The following is a 19,191-nucleotide window of genomic DNA, read 5'->3' on the forward strand; positions in this document are numbered from 1 at the left end:
GTAGCTCCTTGGGTTTCTTGGGTTTTCGAGCTTCACAGATGGTGGGTCCAGGTGGTTGGTGATGATCTGGTTGCGCAACTTCTCTCTCTCTTTTATGATTGTGCCTGTGTGTTGGCCGTCATCTGTTGGCATCAAAAGGTGCATACCAACCATTTCGATCATCTCGTCTGTGGTGCGTGCCTTCCGGGCCTTCCAAAATCTTATTATGATCAGTGTAGCTCCAGCCAAAATAGTACATCCAACTATAATCTTCAGTCCATCTGACAGCCGAGATGGCATCCATGACCATAATATTGAAAACCAGCTCTCATCCTTTTTCACACCTTTACTTTCATCCATCATTTTGGAGTGCATCTGGGCCAATTGTGAAACTGCTTCTGTCAGTGTACCATTGTCAGCATCGTTGGCAGGGATGAATGTGCAGCATGATTGTCCTATCTTAGCGCAAACTCCTCCTTCCATTGCTGTGAGGAGGTCCAGTACATATCTGTTCTGAAGTGCTACCATCCTCACAGCTCGCAGTTCCTCTTTTATTGCATTGAATCCATTTACCGTAGAATTAATAGTCATCATTAGTTCCCATCGAGTTATCTGGAGCCATTTTGCGTTTGCGTAAGCCTGTAGTCCTGGATGTATTATTGAGGAGAAGAACATTGCTGCTCTGCTGAATAGTCTGTGTTCTGGTGGAATTGAAGTGAGTGCTGTTTCTGACCTTCCCCATAGGTAATTTCCTGTCAGAGGTTCTCCTTGTCTTTTCTTTCTATTCAGGACAGTATTATTGCCGTTGGTTTTGTTCTCTGGCCCATTCGGAGGTTGTACAGATCTCTTCTTCCTCTTGTTCCCTTCATCCATTTTGGGGAAGTTCGCCACATTGACATGTTTCTGGGGTACCACTAGTGATGGTACATTAACGTGCACCATTGTGCATATACTATTCCACAGAGGGGGCAGTGTGTGGTATGCCTTTTCTCCACAGGCCCAGTAATGGTCCATTACTACTGCTGTTCCTGCTCCCCCCTCAGGTAACTCCATCACGCTTGCACAGTTGGTGTTGTATCCTACGTCAACCTCCCCTTTATGTTGGTAGCATACCTTAGGCGCAGTTAGCGGAGTATTGTTATTGGGTCTTCATCCTTCTCCATCCACATGAGCATGCGTACGTACTTGACCCAAGTCATCCAACATCTATGGTTGTGTCCATCAATAGTTGAAATATTTTCTCTTGTTACCATGTTGCTGCCAACCACTCCTATGTCCCATTTGTTGTTCATGTACACCTTCCCTGTTATTGTCACCAGTGGCCTTTCCCAACATCCTTTTTTACCAGGGACTTCAGTGGCGTACCAATCACATGGTAGATACTGTAGTGTTACTTTCTTTGTTTCTCCTTTTTCAGGACCACTTGTTATGTATTTGAATCCTTCAGCATGTAAACTGCTCTTGTGGTAACTCAAATAAAACTTGAGGAAGTTGTTTTCATATGGATATGTATCTCGTGTTTTCCACACCAGTTGCACCACTGTCCCTTGAAATCTTCCTTTCGTCTGGAACAGTGCCAGGTATATTATACATCGTGCTATTTTTTCATCTATCTCCGTGGCAACGAATGTTCGAGAAGCGCTCATGGCGTATGGGATTAAAGAGCAAACGTAGCAGCTGTCTTCTGTTGTCTGCTTACCTATGTGGGTAATGTGTTGGTACCATATGTTGTTTGAGATGTGTGCTGAATCTTGTATGTAGTTGTCAATACCTTTATTATCTGAGTATGAGCTGCGTTTAACTCTATTTTCCTTGTGTGGGATTTTACTAGTACCACCTGACGTAACACCTGTTGCAGCTGGGGGTGGGGGTGTATTAGGTTTGGGTACAGCAATAATATTGATAGCATAGCTGTACTGCCATACAGAGGCAGCCAAGAACCCGGTGGTCATTAAAATCCCTATCAATTTTATTACAGAGGCTAATTTCACCGGCATTTTGCTCTTACCTTGCTGCAGTCCGGCAGCTTATTCTTGCGACGTTACAGTTGCCCGCCTGAAAATTCTTAACATGCTTGTTATTAGTGTTAGTTGTCGTTTTTTAAGCTCTCCCTATCAGGTAGTCATTCAGTGCCCAGGCGAAGAGCTGTTCCCACGCCAATCTAAGCGATCTATCTCTTAGGGCAGGCAAGTATGGTTGGAGGTGGGGCATTGAATGTTCTATAGCCAAGAGGAATGCTGTGTAGTAGACACGTACCCTCCTTCTTTTCAGGTACGTTGGCCTTTTTATTTCATATACAAATTGGTGTGACAATTCTTCCGGGTAATTATCGTCTGAGGGTACCATCTACTCCTGGGTAGTGAATTAGTTAGTTATCTACTTTCTTAGCAGTACAATAATACGCTGTACCTGCATGTGCGAGAGAAAAGAAAGAGAACATTCAGGTGTTTACATGTGTATATGTGCAAGACAATGTCCTTCAGTTCAGTTATTACTGCAGTGAGTAGGGGGTCAATGGGCAGAGGGTTTGGGGCTCAACTGACGGAAGTCTCTTTACTCTTTAATCGTGTGACCATGGGGTGGGCGGTATGGGGATTACCCCTTTCTTTTCTAGTAGTTGTCTCTGGGGAATCTGGGGGGTGGCAGGGTATGGGGACACTTAGGCTGTTAGTTGTGGTAGAAGTCTCTTCCTCCGTTGGTGACGCTGTTGTTGTTCTTTCAGTGGCCCTGTCGGTGGCGCTGGGGCAGGTCTGGAGTTTGTAAATCTTTACGTCGTGTAGGTGGTTCCAGGCACGTTTGTCCTGTAGCTTTACTGCTCTCGTTGATACCTCCTCTACCAGATGGGGGCCAGTGAAGCGTGGGCTGTTCCACTTTCTGTTGAAATTGCGAAGTAGTACGTGGTCACCTTTAGCAACTTTGCACAGTCTTTCCTTTTCCAATTCTTTATCCGCGTCTTCTTGTTGATCGCTGTTAGACCCGCCCCGCGTGCGCTCGAGCTGTTGAGACACAAACACTACACTAGTAATCAAAGAAGACACATATTGGTACATTTCATCACCAAGGACATTTGCAGTACTCTCGCTCTCGTGGTCGGTAAATGCTCTTGATGTTGGCGTTAGGGGAAGGCGCATTTGACGTCCGGTAACCACCTCGTGAGGGGTGAGGTGGTGGTCGGAACCTGGTCTATTCCTTAGCTCAAATAGGGCTAGTGGAAGGCAATACAACCAACTCTTCTTTGTTGTTTGCTGTATTTTTGCAATTGCCTCCTTTAATAGGCCATTCAGGCGTTCACATAGACCGTTGGCCTGTGGGTGGTATGCACATGCAAATTTATGCTTGATGTTCAGTAAGGATGTGATGTGCTGGAACATTTCGTTTGCGAAATGTGGGCCATTATCTGACCGCAGTACCTCGCACACTCCCCACCTGGGGAAGACCTCCCTCACTAGGAATTTAGCTGCTCTGATTGCATCTGGGTGTGAACAGGGACCTGCTTCAATCCACCTCGAGAATGGGCATACTACTACAATCATATACCTATTTCCTTGACATACGTTGATCATATCAACATAGTCAATATGGAGATGTCGGAAGGGTCTCTCTGGCCGGGGTATAGTACCTCTTATCACCTTCAGAGTGTGACCGGCCGTAAACTGTTGACATGTGAGACAATTGCTGATAAAATTTGACACATGAGAATTTAACTCGGGGCAGAACCAGTCTTCCCTAATTCGTGCTGCAATGACTTCCTTGCCTGTGTGGGCTGGGTGGTGTAGTTGGCTCAGGGCGGTGTTCAATAGTGCCAGTGGTATTACAATCTTTCCAGTGTCACCCTGGCGCCATAGTGCGTCAGTTGGTGACATTGTGCATCCTCTTTTTACCCATATTTCTTTTTCTGCCATTGGTGCAGCCGCTTGTAGCTCCATTATCTGTGTGGCTGGGAGATGGGTGTACCCATCTCTTATCAACATCTCCTTAGCCATTCCCCTCCCTCTCCCTCTCTTTGACTCTGGGGGGTTCCATATCTCACCAAAATATGCAGCATACTTCGCATATGCGTCTGCTGCTGCATTCCCTTTTGAAATGTGGTCTTCACCATTGGTGTGTGCGGTGCATTTGACCAAAGCTAATTCTTGGGGGTCATTTATTACTTCAATTAGTTCAGCCAATAGGAGGGCATGTTGCACTGGAGTGCCATCAGCTCTCCTAAACCCTCTTCTTCTCCATTTCGACAGCCCTGAGTGGACAGTGGACGTAACATATGCGCTGTCAGAATATATGGTCACTCGTTTGTCAAAGCTTTCCTTCAACGCCAAGATTAGTGCAATTAATTCTGCTGCTTGAGCGGATTAATGCTGTGGTAGTTGTACACATTTCATTGCCACACACACCGGTACCTCCATCATTTTTACCACTGCTGCCCCAGTCCTCCTTATGCCATCCCTTTGGTCGATAGTTGATGACCCATCAATGAACAGGAGCTCACCTCCCTCTAGTGCGTTCTCTTCAATCTTTCTAGTACATGAGTACATTTCAGAGATTTGCGTACAATCGTGTGCATAATCTCCTTCCTCAATTACTTCTGCTAGGAACCTTGCAGGGTTGACCGTGCTACATCTAACAATTGATAGTTCAGCTCTGGATAAGATGATCTCATAACCTGATGCCCTTTGCGTGGTTAGGGTTGACTTAGGTTCATTCAATTTTGCAAATAGTGCATGTTCCACAAACAGTGTGGTTGGGCACCCCACGGTGATTGCTGATGCTTTCTCTACCGCAAAAGCAGCTGCGGCGAGACCTTGTTCGCAAGGGAAATGACCTAACATCACAGGATCTAAGTGGCCGCTGTAAAATGCTACTGGTTTGTAGCCCATGCTTGTTTTTTGAGCCAACACTGCTTTCATTACTGCTGAGTCGCAATGTGAAAATATAAAGAATTGTCGCTCATAGTCTGGGGTTGCCAGTACCGGAGCAGTTGATATCGCATCTTTCAGTTCATCAAAAGCCTCTTTCATTTCCATTGTCCACCCCAACTTTTTCTCCCCTTTATTAGCTTCCTTTAACGCCTCAAGCTGGGGGCCTATGTATGAGCTGTAATCAAATACCCATGCTCTACAGTAGTTGCACAGACCCAGGAACTGCTGCAGTTCCCTCACTGTTTGTGGCACTGGCGTTTTTGAAATGGCCTGTGCTCTTTGTGGTGCAATCTTTCTTCCATGTTGGGATATGAGCTGACCAATGTAAAGTACCTGTACTTTACAGTACTGTAACTTTTCCATGTCTACCTTGTAACCTTTTTCAGCCAATATTGTCAGCATCTTTAATGAGTCCTCTCTGCATGTTCTTTCGTTTGTACTGCAAATTATTATGTCGTCGACATACTGCAACACTGTGCTTTCCACTTCAATGGTCCCCAAATCCATCTGTATTACTCTGTTGAAGATTGAGGGTGATTCGCAGTACCCTTGTGGCAATCTGGTGTGTTTCCACTTTGTGTTTCTGTAAGTAAAGCTTGTCAGATCTTGTGAGTCTGGGTGCAATGGTATTGAGAAAAAAGCATTTTTAAGGTCGATCCCTGTAAATCGTGATGCTTCTGCTGGAATGCCACACAATATTGTGGCCGGGTTTGCGGCTATGGGGTATTCTGCTTCTACTATGTTGTTCAAGGGCCTGAGATCCTGTATGAAGCGCCAAGACCCCCCTCTAGCATTGCGCACTGGGTATACAGCCGTGTTACATGGTGATTCTGAGGGGACCAATATGCCATTATTTATAAGGGCCGTTATGGTTTCATATATGCCCTCATCTGCCTCTTTTGATAGTGGGTACTGTTTCACTCTGGGGAGTATTGCACCTTTTTTCAATTTTATCCTTACTCCCCCTATACTTTTTATGCACCCCACGTCATAGGGGCTAGTAGTCCATAATGATGTGGGTACTTTTGTCATATCCTTCTCAAAGAAGGGAACTGGGGTGGATGTGGGTGCCTCAAGTGCCATTGCAATTTTCTGTGCCACTTGTTTGTACGCCACTCTTAGCCATATTTCCACACTCATCATAAACACCATTTCACCTTCCTCCTTTTCTTCTGAGAACAGCTCCTCATCTGACACCTGGGTGAGTCAACATCCTTCTGCTAGTGCTATCACTGCCCTCCATGCTCTTCCTTCTCTGTTTTGGGCATGTACCGCAATGTAATCAGCTGTTGCTATAATGCTCTCAATGTCCACTGAAACCACCTTTCCTTCTGGTTCATTGGCTGGTGTTTCTGGTCTGAACAAATAGGCTGCTGGCCTCCTCCAGATCTTTCCCTCTATCCCTGGCATCCATGCAAATGCCATGTCTGTCCCATACTGGAATAGTTCGCCATCTACTGGCTCAGCCCTAATCGCTGTCTGTCCGCAGTATGCTTGCATAATCTGTCGTGCTGTGAGCATGTTAATTCCTGGAGTAGAGCAAATTATGCCGTCCTCCGTAAAGGAGATCGTCATATTCAACCTGTTCATGATGTCTCTCCCCAGTATATTTACTGGTGAGGCACTATAATATAAAAGTGGGACTGACATGTCATAATCCCCTATTGATAAGGGAATGTTATCAGTAAAGGGAACCAACCCTCTAGCCCCAGAGAATCCTTGGGTGTTCATGGCTTCGCCTGACATCTTAAATTTACCTTCCCTTATGCAAGACCGGGTCGCCCCGGTGTCTACAAGGAATGATAATTTTTTGTCACCTATCGTTACCTCTATGCGTGGTTCCTCCGCACTATTAGGTGTTACTGACAGGATGGGACACACCAAGGCTGTCTGTGGGCTGTCCTATTGAGGGTACAAGGATTGACCATTTCCTGTGTAAGGGTTGTGTCCCAGGACTGTCACCCTACCCAGTTGTGTTTGTTGTGCTTGGGGTTGTTGTGTTATCGCTACCTGTTGTTGTGGCAGTGAATATGTCTGTGGCTGTTGTTGTGTTATTAGTTGTTGCTGTTCATTTCCCTGTTGCAACGTCTGCTGTTGCTGTATGCCCTGCTGTTCCTGTGTGGGCCTTGGTTGTCCCTGTTCGCTCCATGATGGTGTTCCTGGTCTTACTCTACACGTGCGTGACATGTGCCCTACTAATCCACAACTCCAACACACCGGTGGTTCCCTACTCTGCCATGGAAAGCTTCCTGTGTTGTCCTGGTATACTGGTTGCCCGGTGGGGTAGGAATTTCGAAGTCCTCCCACCTGCTGTTGTGTGTTATATCCGTATCCTCTCCCTCTCATAATTCCTCCTCTTCCCCTGTTGTAATTATAATACCCAGCTCCTGGCATTGAGTATTCTCCTCCCATGTTGGTCGTGTATGGTTGGAGTGGTGGCACCACTCTGTGAGGGTGGTATTTGGGAGGGATCTTGTGCAGCCACTACTTGTGTGGGGCTTTGGGTCATTGTTGTAGGTGTAGTTATTAGTGCCCCTTCCATTGTGTATTTAGTAAGTTTTTTCTGTACTAGTTTAGCCTCTTCCGTTTTCCTGTCCTCTTCCTTTTGTTTCATTTTTCCTTGCCATGTCCTGCAATGATGCACTATTGTCAGTTGTATTTCTGGCCATGCTTTTGCTTCCATCCCCACTACTTTCTTCAGTTGTTTCTGAACTCCTTCTGGGAGCCCTTGTACTAGTATATGATAGAATATTGCTGGTGTTTTGTCCCATTGTTCTCTAGTTTCCATGCGCCACTTCTCTTGGATTTCCTGGATATAATCAACAGGATCTTCGTTCTCACGCATCTTGCGTGAGGTAATTGCTCCTATGTCTGATGTGTCTGGGTACTGTACCCTCAGTGCCTGCCATAGTGCATGTCTGCAGTTTGCGAATGGTGCCCCATCGTGCGATGTGTTTGCTATTGTTACCCCAGTGAATCCCGCTCTCTTCCAAATGTCATCTGCTGCATCCCCTAATATGGATATTAGAAGGCCCTTTACATCTCCCACTGCCAGTTTCTGTCCTGCGGTGTGTTTTTCCATTTCATATATCCATTTACCCGCACCTCCACTTAATGATGGGAGCCTGCACTTTATATTTTCTTTGTCTGTATGCTTCCAAGGGACGTATTGTGGTCTAACCCCTCCCCTCTCCAGAAGTGGCATTAAGTTGTGTCTCTTTTTACCCCTTGGGTTCCGTAAAATCGAGTCCTCACACCCCTCCTCTTCTTCCCTCTCTCCTACATCGTCAATTTCGTCCGTATTTCCCCTGCTCGTAACTCTTTCTTCTCCATCTTTTCCCCTTCTTCCATCATTTCCTGTATTTAATGTGGGCGTGTGTATTCGTCCTTCCTGCCTGCGTCTAGGGAGGTCTCTAAGCCTACCTGCATAGGATGTCAGTTCGTTTGTGAAGGGCGCGAGTTTGGTTGTACGTAATGAGCGTGAGGTGGTTGAGCATGTAGGGTGGGATGGGAGAGGGTGTGATGGTGACGGTGTGGCTTCATGTGTCTGTCTTTCCGCTATTCCTTGCTCTTCCTCCTCACTTCTCTCCAGTTCATCCTTTCTCCTACAGATCCATGGTGAGTCTGTATTGGTCCGGGTGGTGTATAGTTTATCTAGGCTTTCCCTTTCACTGTTTCTTCCTTCCTTCTCCATTCCTTCTTCTTCCTCACTGCAAAAGTCATTCGTAAATGGCAGCCCCCACTCTGTCTTTTTCCCCTTGATTGTTACTGTTTTTAAGTCTATTAGGTCCGGTTCTCCCTTTTTCTCCTTTACCAACCGCTCCCCTTTGCGCTGATGTTGTTGCTACTTCTGTGTCTCTATCTAAATACCCCCTTACTTCACTCTCCCCTCTCCTATCTTCTCTTTCCCCTTCATTTCTCTCCTCCATCTCTCTACCAATGTCCTCCCTTTTCCTTTTTAATTCCTCCATTACTTCACTACTCATCTTTTCCAATATCCTTTCATCCTCTTTCTTCCTTTCCCATCTCATCCTCTCCCTTTCTAATATACTCTCTATCACCCTCCCTTCTTCGTATTTCCTAGTCGTTTCTGATAGTAATCTCTTCTTCCACATTGCCATTTCTTTTTCTTTCTCTTCTTCTTCCTTTTTCCTCTCTCGTAGTACTGCTCTTGATACCCTTTCTGCTGCTGCTTTTACCCTTTCAGCTTCTCTCCTTTGCTCCTCAGTTCGTTCCCTTATTTTTTCCAATTCGTTCTTACCTTCTTTCCTTTCCCTCGCTCTCTCTCTTTCCTCCCTCTCGAGCTGTTTGATCAGTTCATTCTGCTCATCCCTTAACTCTGCTAGTCGTTCCTCCAAAATCTCTTCCTTTTGTCGTAACAGCTCTTCCCCTTTCATTTCACTCTCCCTGGTATTATCCTCGTCTATTTTCCTTACTACCTCCTTCTCTTCTCGTGTTAATGAACCTCGTAATTTTAATAGTATCTGCGCAGCTACCCACTCATAATGTCCTATTTCCACAGTTGGTTCTTCTCCAGTCCTCCCCTCCCCTGCTGGCATCTTCCTATGAGCCACATATGGTGGCGGGTTGTTTGCCGGGTTCGAGTACCCCTCAGCCGCCCTTAACTGTCCTCTTTCTATTTCTCCTAATTCTCTTAAAGGGTACAACCCCCCTCCCTCTGTTTTCACTACCTTTGCTAGGGGTATATCGTTGCTCTGTTCCTTTTTTATTTCATTTTCTTTTGAGTTATTATTCTTTTCTCCTCCCTCTTGTCAGTTCCCCGTGTTCTTTGGGTCTTCACTCCCCTTTTCCCCATTCTCTCCTTCCTCCATAATCTCTTATTCTTCCGGTATTTCCCCCACAGTGAACATTCCATTTGGTCCTGGTCGGGACCCTTGGAACATCCTCCATAAGTTAAACACCTCCACGTGGTGTGTCAACTTCTTCCCTTTGTATGTATTATGCAGATGGTTTAATAGTGAATGTTGGGTATATGGATCGAAGAGACCATTAGGCGGCCATGGTGTTGTCATTTTGTTGTCCGTCCCCTGTGTCCATTCTATGCTATACTTGATCAGTTTCTCCCTATGGGGTGACAGTGTTGTACATATGGGTTGTAGTGGGGTGGTGAGGGTGTTCCCCCACCCTCCCGATCCTGTCCCGTATGACATAGTAGCGCTCCACTTGTTATCCTTCCCCTATTTGGTAGCTATTATCTTACTAACACTTACAATACACAGCCTTATACCTTTACCTGGCCCCGTAGGTTTGGGGACTTGCGATATTCCGCTAAGGAAAATTACTAAAATATAGTATTTACATTTGTATATTCTCTTCTTTCTTTCTTCCTTTACAGAACACCCTTACGGCCCCCTGCGGCCGAGGCGCACGTAGCCCCCTGCGGCTGCGTACCCCTTGTGACGTTCTTATACAGTCGTCCTATTTTCATTTGCTCCTCCTCCTTCTTCTACACTTGCCGTGGCCGGCGTTCGGCGTTCTCCGTGCGCAGCCACATCCCCCGTTTCGCCTTTCCCCGATCAACTCATTACCGTTTATCTCCGTTTCCACTCCCTTACCACAATTCTCTTCCCCACCACTCTCAGAAAGAAAGATGCCTTGTGCTCGGGATATCCTATGAAAGCCCTACTGGTGACGTCACCGATCTCTTCGAACTACTGGTAAGTTCTTCATATATTCTTTAAGTCCAAAATACACTTGCAATCTACCCCCGTTAACCTCACAGCTGTTTTCCTGTCACTCCTGGAACAAGGTAATCAATAATATAATCGGACTGCGCACACTGCGTCGCATCGCGTGTGATACGCCCCTCGACAGGAGGGCTTAACCAGCCAATTATCTTCCGTATTGGGCAACTAACTAGCTACCGCCTACAGGGAAACGTCATCTACCTATCGAGTTTCTTGCTCGAACAATAGGGATCCTCATCTACTCATTGATCAATAAATGCCAAATCGTAGGAAACCACACACACACACCCTTACACGTAGTCGCGACCTAGGCCAATCAGTGTCTACGAGCGGCCGCACGTGATGTTTTCGTGCTCCACCCCCCTCTCTCGTGTAACGTAGCCGACTGCTCTCGCACTCGTTCGGCTACCATTCATTTCATTGCCAACACTAAATTGTCAAACCTTCGCCGCGCACCTGTGCAACACCTCCCACCTCCCGTATTTAATTCCTCCCCCCTCACTCACAATTTCACATTGCTTGTTGTGCGTGGCATGCTCAGCAAGTTCTCTTGATGCGGGGCCGCTCGACTGCGTGCACCCCTCCAAGCGGCTCGCCACCTCCCCTCGTCTGGACCACGTCTGGACACTCGCCAACCGCGGGCGGGATACTTCTCAACCGGCTCCTGAAGGCCAATATCCGGATTGCGCTGTCCGGTCTTCTCGCAGTTCCACGATGGTCCTGTAGTCCTCAGAAGGGGGCAGCTGCAGAGGGGGCCGCGCCGCCGGGCCTCCTCGCAACGGGAGTACCTGGAAAAAATAAAAATAAAAAAGCAGATCTTAAACAGATCTCAGCAGTGCCTCCAACTTGTCTTTTTGAAATTCTGCCGGGGTCCGCCGGCCGTCCGCAGACCTCCGGGCAGGGAGGCCCCAACTCCTCCCGTATATCCCAAAAGAGATAGAGCATGAGACACACGCAGGAAGCAAGGTGATTCTGCTGTTTATTAGCCAAACGGCAGGGATGGGTCAAGGATTGTACGCGTCCGTCCTGACACACACACAATCGTGGGGCTCGCAGGCCCTTTTTACCTTAGTATGACGCGCTACTTGCGTCACCTTAGAAAGTTTAGCAAAAAACCTATTTCCACTCTGGATTGGTTACTCGAGTGGTAGGGTTAGTATAGCATACATATAGAGAACGGTGTTAGTGGTTGAGGGTTAGTCAGGTGATATACTTGGGCTGTCCCTTCAATTTGATACATGAAAATTGTTACATGAAGACCTCTGAGGATTGGTCAATGTTAATGGCGTCAGTGATAAGAGACCCATGTTCTGATTGGTCCACTCACGAGCCTCCCAGTCTGGGACTATCGCTGTTCCCAGCTCGCGGTGCGCCTGTCATTTGCAACAATGTTTTACTATGGGTAGGTGTAAACAATGTGAGGATTTATTCATATGTTGGGAGGTCGACTACTCCCACTGCTGCAGATGTCCATTGAGTCTTTTAATTATATCTGCCTGTGTCTTGAAACGTGGGATTCAGGCGTCTCCTTCCTCCTGGGCTTGGCATCCTGTCAGGTTTGGCTTTGTCACGTGAGGTGGGACCATGTTTGAGGCAGAATTCAGCACAATTAATATTGTTTTTCCCACTGTGTGCCTTGTTTATCTTGCAGGTGCGACCTTGGCGTCGGCTTGCGGCGTGCGAGATTGCAACATCGTGCCCTTGGCTGTGTGCTTTCGCCGGGCTCATTCTGCAGGGTCAGCAACCGAGCTCTTGCTCATTCAATGTTCATGGAAGCTTTTGCTTGCGGCCTACTTGGGCCTGGTGCATAGGTGGAACCGTTTGATGCAGAGCGCTTTAGGTTACGGTATCATATTGCTCTATCCCCAGTATCGTGTCTCCGTTATATTCTTCATTATGGTACATGGTTTTTAGAAGAAGCGTGCGCAAGCCTTTTTAGATAAGTTCATTATGCGTCTTGCGTTTCTGCATTTTGAGAGCCTATGTGGAAAATAATAAAGATGCACGTCCGTGGGTATGTCTGTCGCCTACGTCATAGCACTGAGTATGTTCTTCGTGTGGACTGGTGTGGGAGTGTCTGGTGTGCATGTTTGCACAGGTGTGCTGACCATTGGCTAGGTCGTCATGGCATCTCTAACGACGTGTACATTTAGTCGAGTTGATCCATGCCGCAGGTGTCGGCATGGGCAGGGCGGGCTGCTGGGCAGGTAGGTGGGCACATCAGTATGTTCCTGTACCAGGGTATTTGGTCGTCTGGTAGATAGGCAAACTCCTCTTGTGGCGGGTGTCTAGGCCGTGATCCTCTAGGCCAAGCGTGAGAGGGGAAGGGCGGGAGCCTGTTCTTCCATTCTCCCACTTCAGTGCGCAGCCAATCACAATCCCAGTCCTTATAGAAAGTATACTTAGATGTTCCCCTTGAACCTATCACAATTCCTTGTGGGTTTTTCTTATTTGCCACATAGTATGACGTCACTTCTGATGTATTTTCAGTATAAAGTGTATGTTTTTTGTGAGATTTGTTAAGAGCTGAGCGAACGTCTGTTGATGTCCGTTGTAACCTCCCTGTTTTAGATAATTCTTAATAAATAAAACAGCTACCTTTGCCATCTTCTTGAGTTGGTTCGATTATTTGCACTCAGAGTTATTCTGTGAACCATATACATTGCATGCACGTTGCTAAACAAACATAAGTTCAGGATTTTAAGGCCTAGTACATAAAGAACAGAATGGAGGCCCTGATGTGGAGCTGCGTCTCTGAATAGCAAAGTCCCAAGAAAAATCCCTTTTCCATTCCCAAGAGAGAAGCCGAGGTCAGAGGCACGCGCGTTGCGCAGATAAATGCTAATTGTATCCAGCTGCGCAGCCTGAAGGTGATGGGAATGGAATGTTAGCTGTTGGGAGGGCAGGTAGTGATGCCCCCTTTGAAGGACAAATTCATGAGAATAAGCCACACAGTTTTGTGATGCCAATTGGCCAAGTAGACACATAACTAAATAAATCCTCGAAATTCAGACTCAAGAGTGGTGCCCTGGTCATGTCATTACTGTGTACCTGGGGATTGAAGGAGATAAGGAGGTGCTGTAATTTTGGATAGGAGGATCACAGGTGATGCCAGTAAATTCAGTACAATGTTGGGGATGCACCGTGTGTGCCTTGGCATCTGGTATAATTAGAAGGCCCAGTGTCTTATCAAAGCAGAGCCTCACCAGTATTACTTTGGACATGTCTGGTTCGGAGGGGTGCACATCACATGACTGTCACAATGTATAAGTGTATCAATATACCTGTTAGTCAATCATGTACCTGGATTCAATAGTGAGGATGTAGTGAGCCACATGAATAGGGGAAATGGTTTTGATAAGGTGTCGCCGGACAGTCCACGGAATATACAAGGTCATTAGATTGTTCAATAGGTGATGGCCAATTAGGGAGGTGGGATGACATTGTAACCTAAGTATGCTAATATGCATTTTTCCACTATATTATCTGTAACTTCTTGTTGCATGATGTTGTGATATATTATGCAGCACAAGAAAGTCAGGGATCTCTTTCCTCTGTAATGAATGTGGCGCGCAATGAAAACGCTTTTTATTTTTGCAACCAGATTTGTTTTTAAGGAGGGCTCAAACCAGTCTCGCACCCAACCTCCACCAGCACCCCTTGTCACAATAGACCAGGAACCAGGACGGTGTGTTGCCAATGAATATTTTATTAATTTATGGTTTAATGGAACATTTTATAAACAGTTACAATGACCACCGGGGGGCAGCAGCACAAACTTCATAGTGTTCTCAGTTACAATAAGACAACTCAAACGTGGATGGCACACAGATTTACTTTACTGGTTCACCACTACACTCACAGTTCAAAATGAATGCAACCCATAGGAAAGTGCATGCACACACAAAAGATTCCTGAGTCCCAGCAGCCCTCAACCCTCTAACCCCCCAGACCTCCACTAGGCTTGACAGCTTGGGATGAAAGACAGTGGCAAGGAAGGGGAACACCAGGTTAAAATCAGATTTTAAATTGGGTTCTCAGAAGCACTAGGGAGCCAGCAATGAATGAGACAATTCGTTTTTCTGTGTCAGGTAAAATGGGTTTTCACTTGATTAGGACAACTGCTATGGGACAGCACACAAAGCACTTTGTGATGCTTAGGTTAGAGAGCAAATAGGACTTCAGAACAGACTAGCCAGCACACAATAGGATACTTGATTTTAGTATGTGCAACACATGGAAAATATAAAACGGGAATGCAATTGTAAATCTGTTATCAAAATATTGTAAGGGAAGAGGGATAGACTAGGAAAAATGGTTTTAGACAGGTAAAGCAAAATTTCCTGGAAACAAATTCAAATGACGATCGTTTTTACTATGGCTGCAAATGACAGGCATGCTTGTCATTTTCCTATGGGAACTGACATAGGAAAATAAATCTGTTTTCAGTTAAAATGACAGAGGAACATAACAGGTATATACTGGGCAAAGGGATTACTCAGAATAGGAAAAACGGTCTGGGTTTAAAATGACAGGTGCAAGTAGAAATTAGTTTTGGAAAAACATCTTTTAAACACACTGACAAATTTGTTTTTAGTGTGCAATGAATTTGATTCTTTGGGGAAACACTTTAAGACTATAATGACTCACAAGACATTGGGAAGAGAGAGTTAGTTTTGAATTCTAACTCTCTCGATCCCGTGAAATAATATGTGAATTAATTGAGTTGCTGAAAAAATATGCTAGGGATCTAGACAAGCAACTGGAGATTCTTTGAATGGAAAAGACAGGAATGCATGGGAAAACAACAATTTTTTCAATAGAAACTATCACTATAATGCACAGACAAGTGAAATATTTTTCAATGGGGAAAATGACTTTATTACACAAACAAAGACGATAGGGTTTTTTTCCATGGGGGAATCTCAATGGCAATGCTGAATAATACAGGACTTACTTAATATATTACTGGGGATGTCTATACTTACAAGAGAGGGCTGAATAGTGCACCAAGGAGCACCAGGGACTCACTTCTGGGACAGCCAGGGGTCAGTTAAGGATTCTCTCTGTCCCAAATCAGTTACTCCAGCTCCTAGCTTCACTCCAGGATGTAGGCCCAACTCTGCATGGATGGTTCCAAATGTGGTCAGCTGCACACCTCGAGATCTGGTTGGGAGAGTGTTGATTTGAGGCGGAGTGACCTGTTTATAAGGCAAGTGACATCACAGATTTGTTATAGCTCTCGCAGAATGGATAGGGCAGTGTTCAAGGGTTCCCTCTGATCTGTGGGCCGATAGATCCAGAAATTGTGGGCGTGTTTTGGGAAGCCAAGGGAGGATACCCCATCCATCATCCATCTTAGACAAGGGGCTGTGTCTGGTTTTTTGACATGGAAATCTCACTATATGACACATTTCCTTTATTCATCATATTATGACACATATCAGCATTTTTCAATACCCCATTTTTCAGGTAATCACATAAACCTTGTTTGATGTCTGTGTGACCTATTGATGGCACGCTACAGTATTTTCTTGTTTTCTCCCAAACTTTATTAATGAAAAATGCGACTTTCGGTAGGCAGAATATTGATCACATTTTACATATTGCCTCAAATTTCTATGGCCTCCACATCTATGCAGAGATCACAATCAATTTTTTTCCTTGTAACTTTTGGTATGTTGGTGTCACAAAAATAATGTTTGCCTCATCAGAAACAGCTCACTAACAGCTTTTCAGTAATCCAAACATGAATAGTGTACAATTACCATTTTACAAGCTATCCCCTAAACAACATAAGTTTCATTCTGTGCAATGGTGGGAAACTACTCCGGACTCAACCCCCAGCCATGGAAGAGATCTGGTTTTAGCTCTGAGGTCAAGAGGGAGGCTTTTGTTAAGATTAGACCAGAGCTTCAAAGGCTGATGGCCAGTTCTTTGACGGCCTAAGTGGATTTAGTCATAAAACTTGGGAAGCAGAATTCCTCGACCCGTCCCCCTGAACACGGAGCTTGGACTCTAGTTTCACTCTTGGGGGCTTCACCGAAAGGAAATGAAACTAGGATTTAAATCAACTCTTAGAATTGCACACTTTCACATGTAAAACCCTCACACAGTGGTTACCTGCAAAACAGTGATTACTGAAGTGCAACATAATGAATATTTAAAGACTTAAGCTATATATGTGAAAGTTCAAAATATCCCTTTAAGGCAAAACTGAAATGGCCTTTGTCACTTTCATCCGTGAATGGCTTCCATTCTGCTGAAACTCAAAATCTCCATGTAGATTCTGTGAATTATTGTGTCTTCTCGTGATGGACAAAACTTACAATTCCTTTATAACACTTTTGCACACATTTTGAAGAGATTGTCTTTAATATAAAGGGAAAAACACATTTTTTAATGCAATGATTTTTGTTATAGTGAAAAGCTCCACTGTGCTGTGCAGGCTTGCACACAATCTGGTCATTTTTATTTACATGCTGGATGCTGGCGTTTCTGACAATATGGCTTCAGCTTGCTCAAACATTTTGCAAATGTTTTCTTGTGACTTTCCCATTGGTAGGGCAATGAACATTTTTAGGCATCTCCAAGTTTTGACACCTAAATTTGCTCCTATTTGCTTTGTAATTGCAAGGCGTTATTTCCATGTTAATTCACAACAGGCCTTTCATTTTAGGGAGCCCTCATACTGACTCCGACCTTTACTTATGGTGCTCAGGGCTATTTCACCACACACATTCCCCCCTCCTAGCCCTTTTGAAACTTTATTCAGAGAGAAGGGCAAGGAGAATGGGGTGTTCATTTTATGATGTTCTGGGTTCGTCACAGGGATCTCCTTTTAGAGCATGCCTGCTCCTGGGTTCATTCCAGGAATCTCCTTCAGAGCCTGTCTGCTCCATTCCTGATCCTGATGGAGTGGTGCACTGGTGTGCCCCCACTCTCTTCAGATTTTTATTTTTCCATTAGGTTTTGGGTCCCGGGCCTCTCCCCTTCCTGGCCGCTCCCTTCCAGCCTGTAGAGGCAAGGAGTTTATCTGCCAAAAAGAACAGAGAGATTCAGTATTTTATTTAATACCATTTTCCCATGTAAGGATGTGAAAATGGACAACAAAACAGCAGGAGAGACATGTATGTACCGGACATACTTTTCAAATACACATTTTATTTTACACATATACTTCAATCACACATTTTTCCTTACACTTTACATCTGTATCTTCTCAAAATAAGAATCATTGTTCTACTCCTGTAAATGTATGATTTTCCTTATCTGGGTTCCAATTACTTACTTGGAGGATTCCTGGGATCTACCCTCACTGGCTTCTTCAATCAGTCGCAAGTTCTGCCTGGGGTGATAGTTCTTCAATGGATTGATGTACACCCATTTCTCTTCTGTTTTTTCTCCTTTGGGGATGCAGATCTTATCGGTAACAGATGAGATTTTATCTACAATTTCAAAGGGGCCACGCCAGGACGGAAGGAACGTCCGCTCCTTGCTCTGCTTCCTTTGAAAATTGTACAAGTAGACCCGGTCTCCTACTTGATACTCTTTTTTAGTGGTCTTTAAATTGTAGTGAGTTTTCATCCCCTCTGCCGACTTTTCCAGAATTCAATGAGCGTACACAAAAGCATGTTAATGTGTTTTCTCAGATTCTCAGTATAATTATGCATTGTGCACCCTTTGATTATGGTCTGCTCTTGTGTTCTGTAGAGCAAATGCTGAGGTAGCACCATTTTTCATCCAGTCATTAGCTCAAATGGAGATATTTTTGTTGCAGGAGATGATTTAGACCTGATGGCCATCAGGTCAAGCTGTAGTCGGATGTCCCAACTAGGCCCAGAGTCTGTCACAAACTTCCTTAGGATTCCCACAATTGTTTTATTGTACCTCTCAACTCCCCCGCTAGAGGCTAGGTGGAAGGCAATATGGAGTGTTCTCTTTACCACAAGTATCTCCTACATATTTGTCATCACTTTGCTGGTAAAGTGACTTCCTTGGTCTGACTCAATCCTTTGAGGAAGACCAAAGCGCGAGAAGATGTGATTGATCATCAGGGCAGCTTCTGTTTCTGCCTTGCAATTTGAGGCAGGAGACATTCCACCCATTTGGTAAACAAGCATGTTACTGTTAACTTGTACTTGTTCCATCTAGAGGAGCGAATCACTGGCCCGATTAAATCTACTTGTAAATCTGACCAAGGCAGCATCATCCCCCTTTTCTGTAGGGGAGCTGGGTGTTGAGGGAACTTGGCTGAAATTTCGCACTCACAAGACTAACAATGCTACCACTGCATTTTCCCCTGTTTATGTTGAACCTAGATATTGAACAGAAATTTGAACCTAACCAATTTGCTGTACAAATACCCTACCTATGCCAGACTAGCCATCTTAAAATGTGTACTTTCCCTGTTTTATGATAAGACTTGGCTACTTAGATTTTCACTTATCTTACATATGTTAGATTAGCCTACTTAAAAACTGCAACTGCTATATCCATGTCAGCATGTCAGACTAGCCTATTTCGAGTTACTACTGTCCTATTGTGTCAGGCTAGCATACCCTGTTAAACACTGAGCGACCAGCCCC

Source organism: Ambystoma mexicanum, chromosome 13 (genome assembly GCF_040938575.1).
Source record: "Ambystoma mexicanum isolate Mex_15411 chromosome 13, UKY_AmexF1_1, whole genome shotgun sequence".
NCBI lineage: Eukaryota > Metazoa > Chordata > Amphibia > Caudata > Ambystomatidae > Ambystoma > Ambystoma mexicanum.